At 38.9% G+C, this 9,303-nt stretch overlaps 1 long non-coding RNA gene across 1 annotated transcript; it reads left to right on the forward strand.

Annotated features, from left to right (window-relative positions):
- The first annotated feature begins 570 nt into the window (after positions 1–570).
- LOC110327083 lies at positions 571–3,695 on the forward strand. Its single transcript, XR_002380805.2, has 3 exons — positions 571–616; positions 931–1,073; positions 3,547–3,695. It is a non-coding gene; the product is annotated as an uncharacterized LOC110327083 (long non-coding RNA).
- Positions 3,696–9,303: the final 5,608 nt, after the last annotated feature.

The raw sequence follows: 9,303 nt of genomic DNA on the forward strand, positions 1-9,303 counted from the left end.
GGGGACCAAAGAGAGTTCAGTCCCTAGGGAAGCAGGTTTACTGGGGTGGCATTTTATAGGGAATATTTTAAATGGGCTTTACCCCTATGCCCAAGATTGGGACCCTGCTGGTTTCATGGACCTCATCTGTACTGGAACATCTTTATTTACAGTCAGGGCATTTGAAATAACCTTGATTTTCATCTTCTTCCTTTCGTATTAAATTGGCAGCCCTGCACTAACTAAGTCTTCCTCTTCTAACCCTTTCTAACCCTTCATTTCTTCCCAGAGGAAAAATGTCATTTACCTTCCAATGCCACATTTCAGGACTAGTAGCTAAAGTCCCTCTTTGTAGAAAAAAAAAAAAATGCAGGCTTAGCTTCTGTCATGAGATCATCTGTCTCAGCCCCATTTATTTCTCCTGGGTGATGAGAAGACCTCTGCTTCTCCGTAAAAGGCACTAGGAAAGAAGGAGTTAAAGTGAAGGCAGGCTCGCTGGTTTGCGGAGATCTGTCAGGGGCTGACTGGCTGGCTACATATCTGTCTCTGGAACAATAGGTACCTGTATTCTGCACGGGCTTCTGGGCAGGCAGTATTAACACTCTGGAGAAGGTCTGCCTCTGTCTGCGCCTTCCTGGTGAGACTCCCCAGTAGCAGTCCCACTTTTCAGAGGAGACAGAGAGAGAAAGAGAGTGAGGGAAAGAAAAGGCTGTCTACTCTGTTGATGAAGAACAAAGCTTTGATCATTTTTGTTCAGGCTTCACTTGGCAAGAGGTTTTAGGTTCTTACACTCAGGTCGGTTGTCCTGGCTTTCTTTTTTTCTCTTAGTCTCTCTGTAGTGTGCTCTCTCTCTCTCTCTCTCTCTCTCTCTCTCTCTCTCTCTCTCTCTCTCTCTCTCCCCTCTTTCCCATTCTCCTTCTGTTGCCCTCCCTCTCTCATTTCTCCTCATAGGTTCGATGCAGGCAGATGAGTGTCACAGCTGTAACTGAGGCACTGAATAATCAACATATCAGAGCCAATTCCCATGATGGCAAGAGGGGGAACCAGAGATGACTGACCGTGGAGGACAAGAGCATTCTTCTGACAAGTTTTAGGTAAGGAAATATTGATATACAATTCTTTCGGAATCTTTGTGCCGGAGAGAGACATTTGTGATTTACAAAGGAAGTGACTATAGGTAAATATCTTTGAGTGGGTACCCTCCCTGATGTTCCTTGCTTGCAGAACCTGTCAGTGTAAATGCCTGCTTTGTGTTACTATACTCTTCAGAGGTGAGGTGTGTGCGGGACTGGAGGAAGGGTGAGCTGCTTTTTATGTCTGTGTGGTGACATTTATCATGCTGTTATAATCTGTATCTGTAGAAAAAAATAGAATTTCTGTTTGACGATAGTATCGTTTTGTGCAAGGCAGAGCATATGGCTGTGCAGAATCCAAGTGGCATTCTTTCATTCTTAATTTGTAATTATTTTTACACTCAACTGTACTGAGGTCAGAGAGTTTTAAAAATTAATGAGATTCCCTGTGGAGTTCAAATAATAATATCTACCGTGAGCTTCCACAAAGAGATAAGATTAGGCCAGTATATTTTTGCTATAGATTTGGCTGTCTTACTTTGAATACACGCCATCTGAAAGCATATGTAGGGTTCAATAGTTTCTGGGAGTTGCTGTGATTTGGAGACTAGCCCTTAATTTATTGTTTAGTGACCAGGAGCCATCCAGTCCCAGTTAGACGGCTGAAGATGAACACTGTGAGTGGAGACATTCCTAAAACTTCACAGACATTATTGTCATGACAATGGAGGGTGTCTTAGACTTTCGAGGAAATAGCAAATGATGAATGAGGCACGTGCTAAAAAGAGAAAAAAAAATCTGCAAATGTGTTTTTATTTTAAGTACTGTGTGAAAATTCTATGTAGAAACGGCTATTTAGGATCAAAGATTGCTGGTCTGAACAAAGAGGCGAGGATCTGTAGAGGTGAAAATTTCTTTGCCACAAAATGAGTCTAGACCTTGGATTAAGGGCAGTAAGTGATTTGTTATCTATCTATCTATCTATCTATCTATCTATCTATCTATCTATCTATCTATCTATCTATCTATCTATTTATAAATCTTTACTCTCTTGCCCCACAAAGGTGGCTCACTGGGCAAGTCCAGACATTTAAAACTTTGATTTCCCACAATTTAAAAACGTTGTTGATGTGCGTGGTCTAAGACACTTTATAAGAGAGGCACTGCAAAGTAGTCTGAACATAGAGTAATCTGGGCTAAAGACGTTTTTATCCCCAGCTCCCCATTTACAAGATCCATTCAGGTCTTCCTCTGACACATTGTTATGTAAATACTGTTCGGCCAGGGAAAGCCCTGTGATGGAGATTCAATTTACTTTGAAAGTTGTTCATTATAGCAAGGATGAATGTTATTTATTTGATGCGATTCAAAGACTGGAAATGACTTTTTCATTGTGGTACCTTTTGTGATGGGTCCAAGGTGATCTAATCTTTTTAATTTTGGCTTTCACACCAGTGGAGATGAAAAGAGATCTGAACTCATTTATCGGTTGCTAGGTCTTTCTGGAAGCCGAAGTTCTGCTTGTGGTTGCTATGGCCGGGCTGACCTCAATCTCTGTGGTTTGAGGGACTTAAGCAGTCATTTTTTTTTCTCTTTTCTTTTCTTCCTTCCTTTCTTCTTCTTCTTTTTTTTTTTTAATTGAAGAGCATGTACCTTGATTTATGTCCAAAACTGTAGCTGAATGTCTTTGTCCGCGGGTGATATATGGTGCAGAACGATTCATCTGTTCTTACGAGTAAACACCGCTGTCCCACTAAAAATATGTTTTGTTCGGAGTTAATGGTATGGAACAAGGCATTCTCCACAAACAGCTATCTTTTATTGTGTTGGGGCCGCGGAAACGCTGAGCAAAGTGCAGGAAATTGGCATCAGTCCTCGCGTCTATTAGCATTTCATTTGTGAGTCGCATGATAAGACGGTAGGTGGACAGAGCGAGCGAGGAAGGGTGTCCTCACTTTCTCAGCTGGGACCGCCTAGCCTGTACCCGCATTCGCCAGGACCCAGTAAGTCAGCGTTTAGTTTCCCCTGACCTGGTGAGCATCGCTTTGCCCAAGCGCTAAAGCACACCTAGGAGGATCGGCTGTGGCTCCGCGCTTGGGACCAGTAGTCTTAGTCTCCTTTAGGGAAAGTTGCTGGGTTTGCTATCGGCAACACCCAGAAACGTAATGCCTGTGTGCGATTGAATGGTCCCCCGGTCACTTGCTTTCTAGACCCTTGTTAGAAAGGAGCGCGGGTGAATCAGAGGCCATGGAGAACACAGCCCCATTCAGCAGATGAGCCCGAATACAGCCCTGCTCCCTTAAAAATTGCTAACTGATGGAAGCTGTGGGGGAAACAGACAACGCGAGTAAGATGAGGGTGAAATGGGAATCAGGAAAGGCACGTATCGCCGCTAGCACCATTAGTTTCCTTCTCAAAGCAGCTTGGTGGGTTTTCTTTCTTTCTCTCCCTCTCTTTTTTAATATGCTAATGATTTTTCTTCTAAATCGGCCAGCATGGACTATCCTCAGGAAAATGAGATCCAGGAAGAGTGACGCCCTCCTCGAACTGAAAGGTAAAAAAAAAAAAAAAATTATATATCAACCCTTTTCAAACATTGCATGTGCTTTGGAAAAACAGCTTTGTAAATATGCCGATTTAAAATGTGAGTAGTTTTCTTTTAGCGTGTGAGGTTTGGAGATAACCAGTTAGAATGTTATTGTTAGTCATTTTCAAAAGACTGCCCTAGCTTTTGTTAACCAAGTGCAATCAGGTGCCTCCCGTGTTTCTTTTCATCCTTGGGAACCTAGAGCTGCTGATTGCTTTGGTGTCGCTCCTCATGTAGGGGGGAGGGGGCGGGGGGGGACGGAGGGCGAGGCAGTGTCAGTAAAAATAATCTTTACGTGTGTAGATTTCATTGTTAGAGCAGCGCACTAACTTCAGCCAGAGCTACAGCATGTCAAAGGTCTCTTCAGGCTTGGAAATTCTTTACAGGGATCTAGTTCCCCCCCCCCCCACACACACACACCCACTCCCAAAGCCTGGGTAAAGATGCTTTAATTGTTTAATTGCAGTGAGCTGTCCAGTTCACCTGCAGCTCTAAACTGAGATGCTTTTAAGAAGTTCTGGGCTGCCTTGCTGGAGTCATACATGGTGGTTTGAATTAATTTTGAAATAATTGATTTTTTTTCTCAAGGTTGTTATCATTATTATTATTATTATTGCTATTGTTATTCTTTTATTTTGTTTTTGTTTTCTGCTGTATGCATGCTTTGCCAACCTCAGCTTTTGCAGAACTGAGCCCAGGCTCTGGGGCTTCTGGCCTCAAGGGTTTCTTCCCCAAGGCAACGTTTTCTGTGAGTTGTTAATTTCATAAGAAATATTTAATTGTAGGTGTCTGAAGAGAAATAACATCCTGGTATGTATATGAGTGTGCTGTGGATTGTAATGTACGATGTCATCAATTTCACATTGTGTTTTACTCTGCTGTTATTTCAGAGGATTTTAAGTGAAGCCAGGATAGCACTCAATTTCCAGAAATGATTCAGTTCACTCTAAAGAATCTGGGAGGCAAGGCCTGTAATGACATTTTGATGACTTTCATTTTAAGGTGCAATAGAAATTGAGCAAGATATTTTAATAGCTGCTCTCCAATATCTCACTCTCCAATGCTGGGTTTTTACCGCTCATTCTGGCTTTACCGTTTTATGTTGGCTGGCAATTGTTTTCTTGTATGTAGGAATTATTTTATCCATAGGTAGAACTTATTCCAGAGAAGTCTGGTTGCCTTTATCACAGTTCACCTCTTGAGATGAAACAGTGAGTATTTCCAGCTTGCATTTCCTTTCCTTTGTCATATCCTAAGGATGTTTTGTTCATTCCTAAAGAGAGTACCATTCAAGATGTTAGCCTGTGGTTTAAAGAGAGACAGAAAATGGCATGCAACTAAGAGGAGCCTTGAGAAAACAGAAGAAATGACTGATGGGTGCATAGTTCTATACTTTAAAAATAGACTAAGAGTAATGTACATAAATATGCAGATATATTTTTTATTAATAGGTAGATGCAGATATATCAGCTTAATGAGATTGCGGTGAATGTTACCAGGGACATCTTTGCACTTCAACTCTTTTGGGAGCTGTACACACAAGTAGAGTTAACCACATAGCTTTTACAGAATAAAATCCTTTGGGAACTGAAGTTGTGACATAGTGGATCAGTTTTCATGGAAGTCAAATAAAACCCTTACATCCATTTTCCTGTGCAAGTTACACAAAGTCAATTGCTTCCCAACTGCATTGTTCTCAATGCTAATTAGGAATTAAAAATACAATTTAACTTGACATGAGTGAATATTTAAAGTCGCAATATAATCCTGCTGAAGGAATACACCATTACTTTCAATTTTTTTCATCAAAGTAGAATGAAACTCTCATATCTGATTAAATTTATTCCATTCTCATGATGTATATTTGAAAATATCTTGGCATCTGCTTTCCTTTTTGTAAATAATATTCTTTTCCAAATATCATGGTCACAGTGCAGTTGAAGAAAAGACTACTTTTTTCCTTGCCTACTCTAATTTTGTCTTTTGTTGCGATATTTGATTATTCTTACCTATCTTCAAGAAAAGTGTATTGACTTTGAAACTATTAATCTAACCTATTTGTCAGAGTTCAGGATGAAAAATAGCCCCAAACTTGTTTCATTAGAGATTGTGTCTGAATTATCAAAAGTTATAAGTTGGTCTTGGGATGGTGTATTCAAAGCATCCTTAGGATGCATTTTCCTGGCAGTTAACAAGTTCCTTGAGTCATTGTGTTAAGTATTTCCTTAAGCTACATCAGTTTACTTTTCCTAAACAATATAACCTAGTAAATGTTTTGCAGAATATTAACTATCAGAGGATGGGCCTTCTGGGGTGGCTACTGATCCCAGATCCCTACTTGGATTAGCATCCAAGTAACTGTTCTAGAAGTTTGCTGAGGATCCATGATAAAGTTTTATCTGCCGGTTTGTATTTAATCATGTTTGTGATCTGCACACAGATTTTAATTTCATGATCATCAGTGATACCAGAATGGTTTAAGAAAATAAAAGTTATATTCAAAGCTTAATTGTCTGCCACTTACTTAAAAGAAATGTTTTAGCTTTGGAATGCATAGGCTGTATTAACGGTGTTTCTAATCTGATTGTGTGATTCTTTTCTCCTGATCTGTTTCTTGGTGGATGGCCTGTATACACTTGTAATGACCTTGAATCCTTCTGAAGTTGCTAGACTTTGTGATTTTCTAATAATACACCACAGTACACAGAACCTCTGAGTCCTTAGTAATGTCTCTAAGGCACATATTGATGCCCTTGATGTTTCTTGACATTATTTAGCCACAGTACATTTATCACGTATAAATCCTTGGATATCCTGCATTTTTCTGACAATTGAGTTCACAGTTCAAATGCAAATCCTGAAATAAATTAGTAGGCAAGGAGTTTCCTTAGAGACAGAAAGATAAGGTCACGTGTAGTGAATAGGAACATATGGCATATAGTTAATTATGTAAACCTTAGAATTTGAACATAGTTTGCTATAGACATTTTGAAAAATACTTATTTTTCAGGAAGTATTTGAAGAATTCAATTTACTAGAAATTTGAAATGTGGAAGTCAGGCATATTTTTAAAATACCCTTCTGTAATGAATTTAGCAAGTATTTGTACCTTCAGAAAACATTCTTCAGTGTCAAAAATGTGTTCATGTGTCACTACTGATTAAGTTTTCAACAATATCTATCTGGTCTTGATAAGTATAAAGAACTTAGTAGATATGCATTTATCATCTTGGAACATATTTCTCTTGCTGGTGTTCTAAAATGGTTTAGATGTATCACATACACACACACACACACACACACACACACACACACACACACACACCAGTTTAAAAGAATACTTAGATATGTCAGTCAGTACACACTTCAAGTAGTCATCTTACTAATGTATATTTTAACTCTATTAAATGCACCCCTTCTCTCCAACATTCAGATCTGTGATACAGCACACACTAAATGGGCTCCTCTTCCTTCCTCTCTCAATGCTTCTTGCATTATGTTGAGAGTGTGCATTATTATCTATTATTTAGAGAAATTCTAATTCTTGTTATTAATGCCTCACACCTATTTGTTCCAAGCCCCTTTCTTTCATGTTCTAATCTTCTTAATGACTTTGTAAGAAAGGAATCGCCACACTCTGATTTGCAGATGAGGAGAAGGAGGTTCCGAGAAGTTAAATAACCTCCCCCAAGGTCACAAAGCTAATAATCTGCTGTGATAACTTAAGGCTCAAGTTCTTCAGGTTCGATTAATTGTTCTAGTCATTCAACAAATATCACGGAGCCCTTGTGATATCATAGACTTGTTCAAGACACTCTAAATAAAGGCGTAGATACAGCAGGTTTTAAACGCCTTGGAGTCCATTGCCTCAATGTCGGCCTATGGAGTGATTCATCTCATAGTCACCTTAACACTATGATGATATTTCCTTAACATATCTTGAGCCAAAAGAACACAATTATAAAGTTTCAACCCTTTTTAGATCTCTTCCTCTGTAGCTTCAGTCCTTTCCAACTGCATCATTGCCTGTTTCTAAGCAGGAATTCTACACTGGAAAAACCCATCTTCTCGTGGCCCCAGTAAAGGTTGTCTTGCATTTGCTCTGATTATCCCTGTACCAAAAACAATTTTCCTGTGTCCTTTCAAAGAGTTCTTTCTGTTCTCTAGTACTTGGGGGCAGGGGCACAAAAGCAAACAAACAAACAAACAAAACAAAAACCAAACCAAAACAAAATAACCCTGAATCCCAACAAGCACATCATAGAAATGAAACCTTCAAATTCGCTTATCTGCAGCAATCCTTTGACCCATGACATTTCCAACAACTAAGGTGAAGTGAAACTGGAAAGGGCTCCTCTTGTCTCTTCTGTCTTGTGTCAGGATTTGTGGATGTGCTCAGCTTACAGGCTGGCAGAGTTCAAGAAAACAGCAGTAAAATGAAGGAAGAAAGTATAAAGTGTAGGCATGGAGACCTCGGGGCTACATGCCCTGTTGCCTAGCACAGTGGCTGAACAGTGAGCATGTACTCTGCCCAGGCTGTGAGGGTGAAAGAGAGGGAGGAGATGCTGACCACTGTTGGGAGATTTGGCAGGAAGAAGGAATCTTAAATTCAGAACTCAACATGTTTAAAGGCGTTCAAGTGTTTATATCATGGTTAGTGATGGCATTAAGGAATGTACAGGTACGTACAGTACAAAAGTTTTTAGTTGTGTTTGCTTCTTCTTGGGATAAGCTACCATTTTAAAGCAACATTTACATGTTTGGTATGGAATGGCATCTATTGTTTCTAAAAGAAAATGGCAGGATAACCTGCTGATACACTCCTCATTGACACCACAGTACCAATGACACAAAACCCATGTTGCTGGTTTTGTGATTTAACTCTGTGTATGATTATTCCTCTATTATCTGCAGCACAGTTCATTATTATAAAAGCTACTCCCCACCACCCCTACCCTCAACCAAGAGCCACCCCTTTAATCAATATATAAAGTTTTGCTAGTTAACTTTTCTTGGTAGATTTTTACCTTTAACAAAAGTCAAATTTAACCTTCAAGGGCCTGTTGCAAATCTCTATTAACACCCAATTCTTAAGGTTATTTTTATTTATAGTTTTGTTCTACTGTATTTTTAAAAAATGTAGCCTTGGTGTCTCAAGAGAAGTTCCTACATCTATATTTTTGTGCTGACTCATTCCAAGTTATTAAGGGACAAATTGAGTGGGCATTTTTAAAAGCAGATACTGTATCTAATCTAATTTGCGGCTGTTCTACTGCCTGTGGTAGCCAGGTTTATTTATGTTGATATAAATATAGAATTTATTCCAGTAAAATTTTTATATACACATATATAAAATTAGTTTATGATATAGATATGCATATGTATATCACCTGGTATAAATATATATTTACCATGTGTTATATACATAATTAAAAATATGAAAAATTATACATATATAAATATATATATTATACTCATATATATATGAGTATAAAATATGATGTGATATATCCTTTTTGACTTTTGGGGAAGCATGCCTTTGTAACTGTTCTGTGCTTTCGGGATTCCTTGTTCTTTGAAATAGGGGAAAGTTAAACTTTGGTCAGAGGGCTCTGAGCTGGCCTCACTTTAAAAAATGAGAGATTTCTGCAGTTGTAACAGAAG

Source organism: Mus pahari, chromosome 9 (genome assembly GCF_900095145.1).
Source record: "Mus pahari chromosome 9, PAHARI_EIJ_v1.1, whole genome shotgun sequence".
Classification (NCBI taxonomy): domain Eukaryota; kingdom Metazoa; phylum Chordata; class Mammalia; order Rodentia; family Muridae; genus Mus; species Mus pahari.